This window comes from Tympanuchus pallidicinctus, unplaced genomic scaffold, assembly GCF_026119805.1.
Source record: "Tympanuchus pallidicinctus isolate F22 unplaced genomic scaffold, pur_lepc_1.0 scaffold13, whole genome shotgun sequence".
Classification (NCBI taxonomy): domain Eukaryota; kingdom Metazoa; phylum Chordata; class Aves; order Galliformes; family Phasianidae; genus Tympanuchus; species Tympanuchus pallidicinctus.
Window position 1 is genome coordinate 10,657,146 of NW_026294648.1, and position 15,210 is coordinate 10,672,355.

At 38.5% G+C, this 15,210-nt stretch overlaps 1 protein-coding gene across 4 annotated transcripts in view; it reads left to right on the forward strand.

The window, feature by feature from the left end:
* Positions 1-15,210, forward strand: part of DACH2 (dachshund family transcription factor 2) — a 264,433-nt gene that overhangs the window by 9,897 nt on the left and 239,326 nt on the right. Inside the window, exon 1 of one of the 4 annotated variants that reach the window (XM_052672834.1) lies at positions 7,146-7,205. The exons of the other annotated variants lie outside the window; for them this stretch is intronic. The gene's annotated coding sequence lies outside the window, so the exon portion shown is untranslated. Of the gene's footprint in view, positions 1-7,145; positions 7,206-15,210 lie in introns of those variants that run through there. 4 annotated transcript variants of the gene reach the window in all.

A 15,210-nucleotide genomic window follows, 5' to 3' on the forward strand; every position in this document is an offset into this window, starting at 1 on the left:
CTCTGGAGCTGCCTCTTCTTTCATCGTGCATTTGAGCTTTGATGCTGAAGAAGGCAGTTCTCTCTAGATTGAGATGATACTAAAAACAGAAGTTGGAAAAACTCAATTTCATGAGATTTAAAATACATATTTTGAAAAAAACAAACACAACACTCCCTCTCTCCCACAAAACCAGAAGAAGGTAATTGTGACCAAAATGCTGGCAATTAGAAAGCAGTAGAATATCAGTCAGAAAATTATAGAATGACTGGGTTGGAAGGGACCTTAAAGCCCTCCCTGCCCCAACACTTGCTCTGGGCTGGCTGCCCCCAGCCACAGCAGGCTGCCCTGGGCCCCGGCCTGCCTGCCCTTGAGCTCGCACAGTACTAAAGCAAGACTTAAGGAAATGAACTCAGATAGCTTTGAGTTTATCATTTAAATATGTATTTGTAGGCTTGTGTGGCTTTATTTAGTGAATTTTTTAAGGCATTTAACGTACTTGATACAGAAATGCTTTGAATTGAGGACACTTGTTAAGAAGTCATTTTTACCAGCTGCATGGTTGCTCTGATGGCTTCACTTTGTTATTTATCTTAGCTCTCAGTGATCTCTCAGAGTTCATGGTGCCCACAGCCCCTCTGCTGCAGCACACATCCTTGGAGCACAGCAGCATGCTGCGCTCCCACTCTGGGCTGTACCTGAGCAGTAGGAGTGATGCACTGCTGTCTGCTACTGCAGCCATGGTGTGTCTTTAGGAAGAGACTTCTGCAAAGTTTGGGCATTGCTCAGATCTGATGAGCGTAAGCTGGGCAGCTGAGTTCTTACACTTGTGTATTCCAATGCAGGTAGAAACTATCTGTAAGAAATTCTTTCAAGAAAAGCCACAGGTTTTTATTTTATTAATTCATTCTCAGTTTAGGATAATCTAAATTCTGTGTTCTCGTTCTGTCTTCCAAATTTAGGTTCTGATAGAAAGTTACATGCTCAAATCTTCCAGGCATTTAAGTCAGCTAGATTAGGGACTAAGTAAACCAGCCCTGTGCTGGATTTAACTGGGGTACTGTATTAGAGTCTGAATTATTCTTTTCCATATTTCATCTCTAAGCACAGGGAGCTGCACCTTGTATGCTTCTCCTAAACTCTTCAGCAAGTTTCAGCAAAACAGAAACACAAACTTTGTGCTGGTTGTCTCCCTCGGTGTCTCTTCCCGAAGCCCTAATATCAGTGCAGACATCTCTCAATTCTCTGAGATGAGTGGATACTTCTTTAAAAAGAGTCTTGGTTTTCTCTTAATACTGTAATTAGTGTTGTGTAGAGATGAGTGCTCTATGTGTTCCCTTTCTAGGAAAGGAACAAAAGACATCACAGACCATTTCTGACGCCCGCCTTCTACTGGCTCACAATGAGGTTGTATTGCGAAGCATGAACTCCTGCTAGGAGTTGGTTTTTGGCATACAAAGAGAAGAAAGAACAGAGCCTGAGTTGGTGTTTGCAGTGTATTTGGGATTCCAGGGGCTGGAAGGTCTGGGCTGCAGCTGCTGTGCTTGATCCGTCTGGTCCTATAGCACCTGTGTGATCAGGCATGGGGATCCAAACAGGGTTGGAGCAGCTATGCACTGTGTGCAGTGTGTATACAGTGAGCTATGACTTGATCACACTAAGTTTCCACAGGAAATCTGATTATCTGTGCATTGCATGCATGATAATATACTGAATGTATTGCTGATTTTGTTGCTGCGTGTATTCTGTGACTTATCTATATCTATTGAATTTAACCTTTGGATCTCTATTGGGAGGGTGGCAGTATTTTTGTGATGCTGATGTTCATTCTTCTACTTTCTGTAGTGGGATAATTAATTAAGCTTGGGTGTTCACTAATAACCCCTGCATATGTAGAGAATGTTATATTTAGATGGATGTTAATTTCTCTTTAAGTCCACGTAGCCGTACAAACACGCAAAGTGCTGGTAGAACCCCAGAACATTCAGGTAAGGAATTTCTGTGTACTTTAATTCTTCTGATGAAAGGCACAGAGGTAGGAAGGCTCAATAAACACATGATGCTGTTACCTGGTGAACTGTTGTCAGGAATATGGGCCTGCTGATTGCTGGATGTTAATGCAAACTTACATAGGAGTTTTGATTATTTTTTTTCATGTGGAAAATGTTAAGATGGTGATGATTGATACAAAATATCTTCTGTGGAGTAGCTGTGTTTGGAGAGAAAGCATTTCCTTTGCTGTTGAAGAAGCTTGTCTTTTTCATTTCTAACAATTTACTGGAAGCTTTCTAATGTGAATTTCATAGCTCTAGTACTTAAGGGAGTACCAAGGCTGAGAGAATATTAAAAATGTGGGTGGAAAGCCAACTTGCAAATGGCTGGCTGGATCATGGTCAGGAGATTTGCTGTCTGTGGAGGCAATCTACCATGCATCCTCAGCAAAATATGAATTCAAGTTTTTATGGCAAAATGGACTGCTTATCAAAGGAAAACAAATACTGTAAGGTAGTGAAGGAATGATTATAAGCAAGTTAACTTCAGCAGGAAAATAATGGGTATTAAGGAAATCGTAAATCTGATGAGACTCAAACTATGTCATAAATGGTTCTTAATTTAAATGATACTTTTCCTTTTCAGTTTAAGTATTTGTTTAATTTTTAACTCAAACATAGAATCTCTGTGCTACAACAGTAATGAAAAGTGAGATGTTAAATTAAGTACTAACAAATTGCAAAAGTTTTAAATAATACATAAATTTAACTAACACTGTAGTACTAGAAATGTACTAAAAACGTAGGTTGTGTTATCAGTTCAACTTCCTTGTAAAATAACTGCTCTGGAAAATTTATTTCAGAAGGAATAAATGTTTTTTAATGGTTACCTTAGAAACTTCAGTTTTCTTTAAGGCCTACCAATTCTGTGTTTCAAAGCAGTAGCAGTCTCACGAAACACAAATGTTGTAAAGTACAGCTGTTCTCTGATGTGCGTGGAAACATCCGAACTTCCTCAATCTGAGACCAGAAGCGTGGTTGGTGATCCACCAAATACCTGCACTGCTGAATGCTGCATGAGCTCAGATCACCATCAGTGGTTAGCAGTCTTCACATCAACCTGTTTTTTTCTGGGAAATCCTATGCATTTTGTGAGTTGAAGTGGCAGTTGGTGGACCATTTATTACTCATTCATTTTTGGTGGAAAACTCGGCCTTGTATGTCATTTAGACTTTGTGACACGTGTAGCCTTCCAGGGCCTAATGACTTGTGTGCAGATGGGCTGTTATTTATTACAGTCATGTAGAATAAAATTGATTGTCTTCTAAAATTAATTTTTCATTTGCCTCCAGCTCTGCTTTAATAGAGGACACACAATTGCCTGTTTGCAGAAATACTGTTTAATCACATTAATCTCAGCCCCCCAGGCCGGTGAAGATAATTGTACAAACGAACAGCAAAATCTGTATCTTTAACTTCTTTTTATGATTAAATTATGCAAATGACTTATCTCCTGCCCTTCCAAGCACTAATCATCTAATTAGGAATGATGTGTTAAAGGGATGGTTTTGAATTGAGGGAAGGGGAGAATGCAGGAAGCAGAAAATGGAATCTGACAATGAAACTGTTGAAGGTACCGTAGTTGTAAAAGAGAAATTTGTGTATTTGTTCAAAAAGCAGTAAAGGATATTTCTGCTATTTATGGGCTTGCTTTAGTGATGCTTTTTATTAAGATCATAATTCTATTCACTCTTTGTTGCTCATAATTTTCCACGTTATTCTTAAAATTCAGTTATTAAGACTAAAGAATTCAGTCACTTTTTATGAAAATTGTAAGAGAAAATACTAAAGTAGTGCAGTGGAAGTGTGCCTGGTTTCAGTATTATGACTGGAAAGGAAAAACGTGTATTTGTAGATTGTTTTTTAAATAAAAGTGTTTGTCATGTTAGCACTAGATGTATTGAGTCTAACAAATACTTCTATTCACTGTTGTCTCTTAAAATATTCCATCATCTCTTAAAATATTTAGAAAAAACACCACCAAAAAAACACAAATTGGATTTAAAAGCTGTTAAAATGCTTTTTTTTTTGTATCCATAGCTTTTGGATGCTTTGGTGTTAAGAATGTCAGTTCTGGCACTGCTTTCATTTCTCTGGCAGAGACACAACTCCTGGCATAATGTTTACATAAACACATTATGGGTGGGGAGGCTGCATTTCCTTCTGTGCCCCCCAGGAATACAGTTGAATTTTCAGCTTATATTTATCTTCGTCGGCATTTTCACCATTATCATCCCAAAATTCTTCACAAAAGGAAGGATGAGAAAACATTGAAGTTTCTTACAAAACATGTGTATGATTGTTGTTAGAATTATGGGGAACTTGTTAGGAAGTCATTTCTTTGTAGGTTCTCATTTGAGTCTTAGCAGAAAAAGCTCTCATGGCAATTGAAGGACGTTTTTCCTCTTCAGTTGGAGATTCTCTGATATGATACTTAAGGAACAAATAATCCTAGACTGCATTTTTCTGTTTAGATTTGCTGGATCCAGTTATTTACCACCTCAGAGATAATAAGAGGCCTTGTATTTATCTTGATACTGTGTGAGAAATCAATGGAGAGAGCAGTGGACAAGTATCCAGCTGAATTTTCTAACCCTGATGGCTTTTTCACTGAAGTGCTGTAGTATGGTAAGACTGATACTGAGGTCAGGACATCTTAGAAGGGTATCTGCTGAGATATGTCGTGGCATCTGGTGTGCAGCACCATCTCTGGGAGCTACTTTTAAAATTTTAGTATCAGCGAGGAATCTAAAAAATTCTGTCTTAATTCTGAATTTTCTGACTACTGCGTGTAAGAAAATGGAAGAAAAGTGATCTGCAGTAAAGATTCAGTTATCTTTCCACTCTTCTTGTCCATGGGTGCCGAAGTCTTTGTTACCAACTGCTCATTCAGATATTTTCCTTACCTCTGTACTAGCCACTTTTCTTTGAGTAATGATGTGACAGTAGATGGTGGATCTGCACTCTGGATCTCAGATCATTTTAAGTTGTTGGTCTGGCAAGAAACTGGACAAGAAAGAATTAATCCAAGTAGTTCTGTATGATTTACAAATGGAAGATGTAGCAGTGGAGCTATCTCACGATTTTTCTTTGTATTTGTGTTCAAGAGTATGAAAGCATTGAAGCACATTCCCTCAAGTATCTCTTATTTGTAGATTAATTGTAGTGTGTACATAGAGGTGTTAATTCTCTGTGCTGAGATGAACTATTAAAGTTTGTCAGTCCCTATCATCTTTAATAACACAGTGACCTGCAGTAACACCTTATCTAATTGTGAGGTCTCCTACATGTGAGAATTTCTTTTGACCAGTCTTAACCTGCCTGCAATTTTATAGAACTGCTTGCTGCCTATTCATGGCATATTTAAAAATGTAAATACAAATGTATTTCAGCTGTTGGAGTTAAGAACTGGTCCCGCACTTGAACAACCAAAAAGATTACATACAAGTAGAAGGGAGCAAGTGTAAGATGTGCTTCTTTCCTTCTTTTGTTTGGATTTTTTTCTTCTCTTTTACTAGAGCATGGAATAACATCTTCCTAAACTGGATAGCTGCAGAAAGGCGGGACACCTGAAGGCTGGTGTACATTTTGCCTGAGTGAAAGATGTTTCGAGGGGCTTTTATTTTCAGTGTTCTATTGTTCTTTTTTTTGGTCTTCATTCTATAGCAGTGTTTCTGAGATGACGAGCAGTTCTTCCTAAAGCAGCAGTTTTCAAGTGGCTGTTTACGGGGAGAGGGAAGTTCCAACAGAAATTCTCTTCCCTTTGAAAGGACTTCGCTTATGTACTGCCCATACCTCCTGGAATGCTTACTCCCCTTGTCGAGGTTTTCCTTAGCCTTGTGGGATGTGTTGCTGTTACCAGTATGCTGTCTTGATGAGCAGACGCTCCTCTGGAAAAAAGTATTTTAATAGAAACACGAGTTAAAGGATTTTTCACATGACCTTGGGACTTACAGTGATATTCAGTACTGTTCACGGTTTTCATACTCATGCAGCCCCTGTTTTCAGTGGTTAAGGCTATTTCAATATTAATCAAATATGAATTAAAAATATTTCTTAGAAATAATCTTGAATAAGTTACTCTGTTGTCCACTAATTTCAAGTTGGGTTCGAAATCCAAACGTAGTCCCTTCTGAGGTGTACTTGTGGGTTGGGTTAATTGAATAGTTTTTGAAGAAATGTTTAATTCTGTTATTGAAAAGAGATATTGAGATTGAGAAATAATGAAATATTCAAGAATTTATGGCTCAAAGTATGTATCTGGAACCCTAACCCTGAGATCATAATATGATACGAAGTGGTCTTCGTACTTCACGTTCACATCATTAATTAGTTGATGTAAAGGACCAATGTATCTTCACCTGTTTGGATGAAGCTGCACTTTGGTATACTGAAAGCAATACATTCTTATGCTTCCCACAGCAGTAGTGTGTACACTTTAAATTGTTCTGGAAGCTTATAGATGAAACGACATAGTAGGAACATTTGTGTAGTCATGTTAATACATTCACATTAGCTTTATCATTTCTTACCTTAGAATTTTGAGCTTCTCAGCTCAGAAGTTACTCAATTTCTACTTTTTAGTGACTCACATTCAAAAGTTCACTTACTGTAGCAGTCTGTGACTCAGTGTTCAAGTTTTTGGATGCAGCTATATGAAAAAGCAGTGGTAGAATGGAGGTAAAGATTCTCAGCAGTGGAAACTTGGAAGGCAAGATAACATGCACATGATCTTCAAACTCGTGAGGCTGTGTATAGGTTACCCTTTGAAGTAGGAGTGTGTGTGTGTACGTACATACATTCTGCTCAATTATTCTCTTTTGGTCATGCTTTATTAAGAAATAGCCATTAAATTAATTAGTGAAGTCTAGGAAGGTGAAGGTGGAATTTCTAAACTGTACAAACATGCATGTTCATAGCTTTCCAGGAATCATTTTTATTTCTGCAATGCATCTGTATGAGAATTGCAAAGTCACACCCTGAACCAATGATTGAGCACCTGGTGGAGGGACACAGCCAGCCCTGGGAGCACAGGTGGAAGCAATTCACTGATCTGACTGGAACCAGGTTCCACCGCTCCCTAGCCTTATTTAAGGGCTGGCTGTCAGCAGGGAGGGTTCTCTACTTGGAGATCTCTTTTTTGGAGTTTTTGGTGAGCCCTGATCCATGGAATGGGTAAGCAGATCTTTCTTGAACTGGATGGTGACCATCACCCTTTCTTGGGTAATTTAGAACTCGTATGCGGCATTACCTTTCCCTTTAGCATCAAAGTCCTTAATCTTAGGTTTCCTTTCCCAATTGTCCTGTCTGTTGGATTTTTTCCTGATTTTGCTATTTGGGTAGCATGGACCTGACTCTGGGATTGTGCAGATTTTTGCTTTGAAACTTCCTCCATGCTGTCAGTTGTGTTGTAACAGGCGTTGCCAGAAGCATCTACAGAGTTGTGTTTTCTTTTATGTCTATTGCTATGAGGACTAAAAATCTTGATGGTGATTAGTGTTTTGAAAAACTTAAACAAAGAAGTAAAAACAACCCCAAATAAACTTCAAAAAAGGTGAACAAAAAAGCACCCTCAAACAAAGCCCCTAAAGACCCAGTAACTACTGAGCTGCATGGTATTTTTCTGCTGCTCTGTTCATGTTCTTTATTTCCTGTCCTGCATCAGCAGTTAAAGTTGTAAATTCTTTGTAGAAGGAACTGTATTTTTGTTCTGTTATGTTCTGTATGATTCAGCTGGGATCTGATCCATGAGTAGGGCTGTACAGTTTTAAAATAATGCCTATGGGGGGAAGTTGTACTGTTAAATTCACCATTAATAAATTAATCAGCATTAGTATTAAGAAAAGTGCAAGAAAGAGTAAACAGAACTCTCACTTCATTCATGTTAGTTAATAGAAAATGTTCTGCATGTCAATGTACATTTTATTCATATTAAAGTAATGTATCACTACTGGAAAAGGGTCCAAGCAAGCTTAGCTGTGGTTCCTGATGTGATAGGAAGTGAGCAAAGAAGAGCTCTTAGTATAGATTTCAAAGGTTCTTCAAACAATTTGTACAATGCTTTTCTCTTGCATGGGTTAATTAATGTTTGCTATGTTTGTTTTAATTTAGGCATGATATAATGTACTTCTCATGTTGTATGGGGATTAATATAAAGAAAAGAATAGATCAGGAAAACGTTAGCCTGGTATTCTTCAAGGGAAGGTGTCGGGTGGGAGGTAGGTGGTGCACTGTAGTTGTTCTCAACGCACATAGAAGATGTTTGCTGTTGCTATTAATAGCACAGGAAATGAAGGTCTAATTTTGGCAGCAGGCAGGGAGTGTTTGGGGGATAGTAGGGGTGCTTAAGTCCTATTTGCACATGCTGGTACATGTGTCTCTTATTTAATTGGTTGCTAAAGCTTGCAGCTCTCTTCCAGTAAATAGGATGAAATAGTCATGGAGAACATCAATTTTAAATCAGTTTAAATATACGCAGATTGCCTGAGGGCTCTTCATGTACTTATTTAAGGTTCCTTTCAACTTGAGCCGTTCTGGGATTATTCAGAAAGTAATGGTGTCCAGGCAGAACAAAACCCAACAGAAAAGTAGTGAGAGTGATGGATGAAGAACAGCTTCTGTGTGTTTGGCCAAGGGTGGTGTAAAGCTGTGAAACAGCATGGAAGGAGTGAGCACTCATGGCTGGTTAGAGGAATTAGAAGGCAGATGAAGTTATCGGTAGTTAAAAACAGAAGCAGGTGGTCTGCTAGTACAGCAAACTGTAAAACTCTTTCCTGCTGAACACTGCAAAGGTTTGGCTGTGAATGGCTTTCACAGGATGGACGAGTTAGGGCAGGAAAAGTCTGTGCAGAGGTGGTGCTTCTGATCCAAAACTTGCGGTCACTCAGCACTCAGCCAAGGAGGTTTTACCAAGTGCCCATCAGCTTGTTGGTCAGCTTCTGCTGAGAGCTGCCTTTTGCTTCTTTCAGCTTCTTTGTCTTTTGGATTGCTCCTAGTTGTTAATTATGATGTATTTATGAACATTCTGAAGGAACTCATGAATGCTGGAAGTTGCCAGCTAGGTTAAGTGTATTGAAAAAATTATCAAATTGAAATGAAGACTTGAGGAATGTAAGAAACTTGTTGACTTAGTTTCCTCGTTTCTGGAGATGCATCTGCACCTGCTGGGCAGCTGGGGAGAGCTGGAGTGCTGGGCTGCCTCATGGAATTCCTCCTGGTGCTACCAGCATGTAGCTGAAGCAGGTCAGCAGGGTGGCAAAAAGGAAGCTGGTGGTTGTGGATCATGGTGTCCTTCATTGGGCTTCCTCAGGGGCTGCCGTCTCCTGTTGTGCGAGAAGTTGGCAGCTGTGACGTGGGCTGGAGTGAAACATGGATCCAGAACCTGCTGTGTGGGTTTGGGGAGCTGTGCAGGGAACTGATCACAGAAACACTACTTTCAGCTTCTTGGAAGTTATTCTTAAATAAAAGTAGACAGTCATTGATAATTCAGTAAATTATCAACTTTATCTGTTTAGACAAGATTACAGTTTAGATGTGGCAAAGCAAGTCAGTTTCTTTATTATTGAATGAAGCTTGTTTTTAGACTAACAATACATATGTGGGAATATATGAAGTGAGTGAGGAGAAAAAGCAAATAGCTTTGGTATTACATTAAAGAAAAGTTTGGAAGAACGGGACAAAGAACAAAGCTATCTGAGAGCACTGACGTGACCTCTTTTTTTACTTGCCAACACTAAAAAATCACCTGTTAAGGAGTTAATATATAATTATTTACCAATTACCCAAAGGTAATAAAATACAAATTGCACACAATATTGTACACGTATGCATAATAATCTAGAAAGATGTCTCTATTCTTTAATGCAATGTTTTGAATCTGCTTATGACCCAGCTTAAAAACAAATTTTAAAAATCCATTTTTAGGAAAAGAATGTTTTATATGGTGACATATACACTTCAAAAGAAACTTTTACATGGCTCTCTATAGGGCAGTTTGGAAAACAAGTAGTAAAGTGTCTGAACAGCATTTCTGCATTGCACTTAATGAAACATTTCAGGAAGCTTACTTCAGGCAGTTGAAAAGAATTAGTCACATTCTTTCGTAAGTGTCTTGGTAGATCTCCTTATCTTGTATTCATTACAAATAAATTAGCACAGGGTTGTCGTCATAATGGCGACTAATGAGGCAATATGATTTCAAGGTCAGAGCTGGAAAAAGAACATTATCGTTTACTTCTGCTGCTGAGGTACTTGATCTTTTTATAAGTCGGTGAGATTCAGCTCTTCAGGGGTGTCTAGTGCTGCTTTAAAATGTTTAACTTCAGGGTGTTTCATCCATAGCTGTATGAGTTCAAAATACATGGATCCAGTGGTAGCAGGAAAAGTATAATTCTACAGGACTGGATCCGCAAAACCAGAATTGTCAGTAGGAAGCCTTAAACTAATGGAAAGACTGTGCTGAAAACAGGGAGGGTGCCTTCAGCCTTAAGTATCTGGAGGTCTTAAATAACTTGTCAACCCGAGTACGTCCTTCTGTCACCCTTCAGCAGCTGAAGTCTCTCTTGGAAATAGCCACTGATCAAACTTAAAAACAAACTAGAAAATGGAATGACATCAGTGCATCAGAATGACATAAACTTCTGGAGTAGATGCTGGCATCCGCTGCTGCTCAGTGCCCCGAGGCGCCATGGCACAGTACTGGGTGAGCAGATGGGGTAGCTCACCACTTCTGGCAGGGCAAGTTCTGGCTCCTTCCAGCCTGTGCATTCCCAGTCCATCCTGCCCTGTTCCTGTGACCTCTTGGTGTGCACAGCTGCTTGCTAGTGTAGGAGGAAACTTAACAAAAGCATCAGGAATTAAGTGGTCTTCTACAGGTTTTTTTAATTGAATAAGCTGAGCAAACAGATGGACAAGCACTGTAACACAAAGATAGGGGCACATGTGAGTGCAGCTGCCTGTGAGGCTGCAGCCATCTTTTGGGCCCTCAGGGTTGTGGAGATGCCAGGTTCAGTTCCTAAGTTGAACACAGAGATGTTTCCAGCACTGTGCTAGCAGCTGGCTGCAATTGGTCTTGTGTTTTTTACCTGTGGAGAACATGTTAAACTTCTTCTGAAGTAAATGTTCCAGATGCTGGTTTTTCTGAACCCGGTATTCAGAAGAATGGTGCAGTGGGGTATATGCACTTCATAGTCTGAACAACCTTGTCTTGTTATGTGTTATGTTTGGTCATAAACTCACAGCTAATTTAGCATGAGTGGGTTTGATTTTTGGTTAGAAACCATACAAGAAGGTGCTGTGTCCTGCAGAAGAGAGTAGGGTTGTTTGTTTGTTTGTATAAATGCAGAATTGATCTTGCTCCATGCTATGGAATGTAGCTAATGGAAGTATCTGCTTTGAGATTCGTGAAATTGAGGTTGCATTTGATTTCGATGATCAAAGAACTTAGATGTGTGTAGCTTAGCAGCTTTGATAAAATAGCTGTTGCCTGATGCATGATTCTTTTTATTTATATGTATATAATATATGTATACAAGCATATGTATCTACATGATATAACTTTAACAATTTTAAAAAAGATTTCTGTTAAGTGTTATGGAGATTTATTTGCCTTTGTGATTCTGTTTGAGTCATCTCAGCATTTCCCCATGGTGTTAATTGTCACTAGGGTACTCTATGTTGAACTGCTGAAGTAATTTATGAATTTCAGATCTCAGTTTTCAGGTACTTGACGAAAGGAGTGAAGATCAGAGATGTTTAGGTTTATATGAAAATCTAATGGATGTTGAGGCAAGATGCATATTTCTATGGCTGCTTTTGAAAACTTAAGCCTGAGCCTTGAGATGAAAAGAGAGGTTTGATCTATTCAAGAAACAAAATCTGGACACAGTTAGTCCTCGAGGACTGAAAATACAGTAATGGAGAAAGTACAATTTGGTAGAAATTATAGGATAGAAAGTTGGTATTACTGTGGAGTGATCGTAAAAATTCCCTGTCATTTTCTTCAGATTCTCTCCTGTGCATTCATGATAACAATTGCTTAAATTTTATAATAAATTAAAAAAAAAAAAACAAAAAACTTTGCTCTTCTGAAAGCACTAAAAAGCCCTATGCGTGGATTTTCTTCTTTTTTAACCTCTATTTTACCAAAGAATCTAAGTGTAAGGTGTATAATAAATTCAGTCCCTAAATCCTTGTCCCGAATTAGTTCTTCTTAAATGTTTTGTTTCTTTATTATGAGTAAACTCAAATGGAATTAAAACAGGCCAAACAAATTGAACTTACCAAATCTGTGGCTCTGTAGAAATTGATTTTCACACATTTTTAAGCAACAAATCACAGATTCATTTGTAGAACAGGTAGATTATTTTTTCCAAGTATAATCTGATTTTATTGTTTGTAGCTTTGTGACTATCCCAACATAATGACCGCTGTACAGACAATGTAGACTGGAAGGGATTTCAGTCTGGAATGTGCCTTTTCTTTTTGTGGTGAGAAAGAGAGAAATAGGCAACTAGCGTCTCATCATTTATATATCACGATTCAGTGTCTCAGAGCCTTGGGCTATTATTTCAAAATCCAATATATTCAAACTTTGGCCTCAGAGAGCAGTAGGATCAGTACACAAGAACAATAGAGTGATAAATATAGATTTTTCATTAAGGAAAAGACTATATCCTGTCATGTTTGAATCAGTGTTCAAAAGAGCATCTGAGAATTCATAGCCTTCTATAGGCTTTAGCTTTATTTTTGCTGAAAAAATGGACTTAGAAGTCTTTTCATGTTAGAAATAAAATCTTAATATATGCCAAAGGAGAGCTCCACTGACCCTGTGACAGTAATTTAATGCAAGTCAATTTTAAGCCATGCATAATTACAGGCGCAGTGTGGAGCACTGCTCATTTTTAAGGGTGGTTTGTGCAGAGTGACACAGATCCAGTTGCACTGCAGTTGGCTAACTGGGATAGGCTTTGGTTTCCTGAGCTGGATTGCCTTTCTTCACTGAGTTCTCTGCTACATGAGAAACCCGTTTTGGTAGTCAGTGTACACACAGTATGCTTCTCCTGGTAGCATAGAAACTATGGATTTATAGTACTGCAGCTAGGTTAATGGCTGGATAGCATATGCTTGTAGGCATACACGGTGTAAATATGCTTTTCTGTGTGTAAGCATGCCGCCTTCACATATGGGGGTCTATCTGCTGAAGATCTTGAAATTGCTGAACTCAGAGCCTTTAACACACGTTGTGTTCTGGGAGGTTCTTTCAGACTTCAGAAATTATTTTCCTTCTCATTTAGACAGACTTGCACTGTTTGAATAGAGCAGCTGTGATAGTGTGCAAACAATCAAGATTTATATTGAAAAGTAGTTTTTGTGCTCTTTGTTGTACTCTCAAGAAGACCATTTGTTCTCACTTTGAAACCAGCAGCCTTAGGTGCGTGGTGCATGTGCTGTCTGGTAACCCAACAGTGCAAATTTTTGGTTTCTGCAGTGAAGGAAACCTATGACTTTGGGTGTAGATGACAGAGAAAGGTAATTCATTCCATTCCATGTTTATAGATATCTATGTAAGCACATCAAATGTGAGTGAAAATAACATTGTGTATTAGAGAAGTTTTGGTACGTACTTTGTATGTAGGCAGCCATTTATATATTGCTGCTGTTCTGTTTTTGAGGTTTACCAGAGGAGATTGTTTGATTTGGTCAGATGGAGAGTGGAGGCAGAATGATCAACTATGAGTTTTCTTTCTGATTCCTGACAATGACATGCTTTATTCTGTATTGTTATCAATACAAGAATAAAAGTGCACAAATAGTATTATTTCAGAAGTTTTCTGCTTGCTTTTAGCTAATAGGACTCCAAGTGGATATAGCTTTTCCACCTGCAATCAAATGTAATAAACCTTCACTGCAGAAGTCGAATTCCTGAGGAAAAAAAAAGTTGGAAGCTCACACTTACACCATAAAACCTTGTTTATTGCAACCATCAGTCTTCGAAGATGTGCCCCACAATGGGGTTTGGTAAAGCCATTACAAGGTGCCGTATGAGTTCCATTTGCCTACAGTAAATAGAATGTCAGAAGTGTCAGGGGGAAATAAATATCGGGCTGGTTAAAAGGGAGCAGAGATGGCTCAAAGCATCATTGAGAGGATTGATTTATCTGGCATGCTGTAATGACTGCAGATGTGGATCTGTTATTCTAGATGAGCAATGAATTTGATGAGCTGATAACACAGGGCCAGAGAGGCCTGGTTTTAATTACTGATGAGGAATTTATTTGTGAAGCACTGTGATTTACTGAGGGTTTGTTCTGTTATTGACAGGTGACCTTGGGGCTGTTCTCTTTTGATGAATAAAAAAAAGCACTATTTTTAAAAAAGGAAAATGGTTTTATCAGTGTTGTGAATACAGTGAGGTCACTGTAGGTACAGTATTGTCTTTCAGGCCATCTTTATATATAATTATTTTTTGTAGTTGTTGTTAATCGCCTCTTTGATGGAGGTTGCTGTACATGCTCCACTTGCTACTTAAGAGAGAAATTTTGGTGTGGGGAGTTGCTGACAAGAGTATGTTGAGCGGAACTTCAGACTAATAACAAACTCAGATTATCCAAATACGCATTCCTGGGTTGTTCAGCCTTCCAACTACATACCTTATACGCTGTGTAGTACTGCTGCTGTTCTGATTTCTCTTACTGAGAGGAAGAACACAAAGAAATTGAAGACTTTTTTCTTACTCCAAGTAAATATATTGTCTTCACTAGTTTTTAAGCAGTACTGTTTCAGGATAAGTTTTTATCAAGATGCAGCTTTTTGTTGGACTGAATGCACTTTTCTTTTTGAATGGTGTATTCAGTGGGAATTCTGGTGTTATTATTTTTGTACTTAAGCTCTTAGTTAGAAACTGTGGTTGCAAATATTAATATCAGGATAAATTGAAATAGCTTCTAGTTTTTTTGTGGTTGGACTCAATGGTCTTTAAGATCTTTTCCAACCTGAGTGATTCTGTGATTCTCTCCAAACTATGTTGAGATGCCTAAAGACCAGTAAACATGCATGGTACTATTTACTCATAAATAAATAAGCAACCAAAAAAACCCCACCCACATCCGAAACCAAACCAGAACCCAGAAACCCCCCGAAACAGAAATAAAACCAAGCCCACTGAATAGGAAGCAACTTT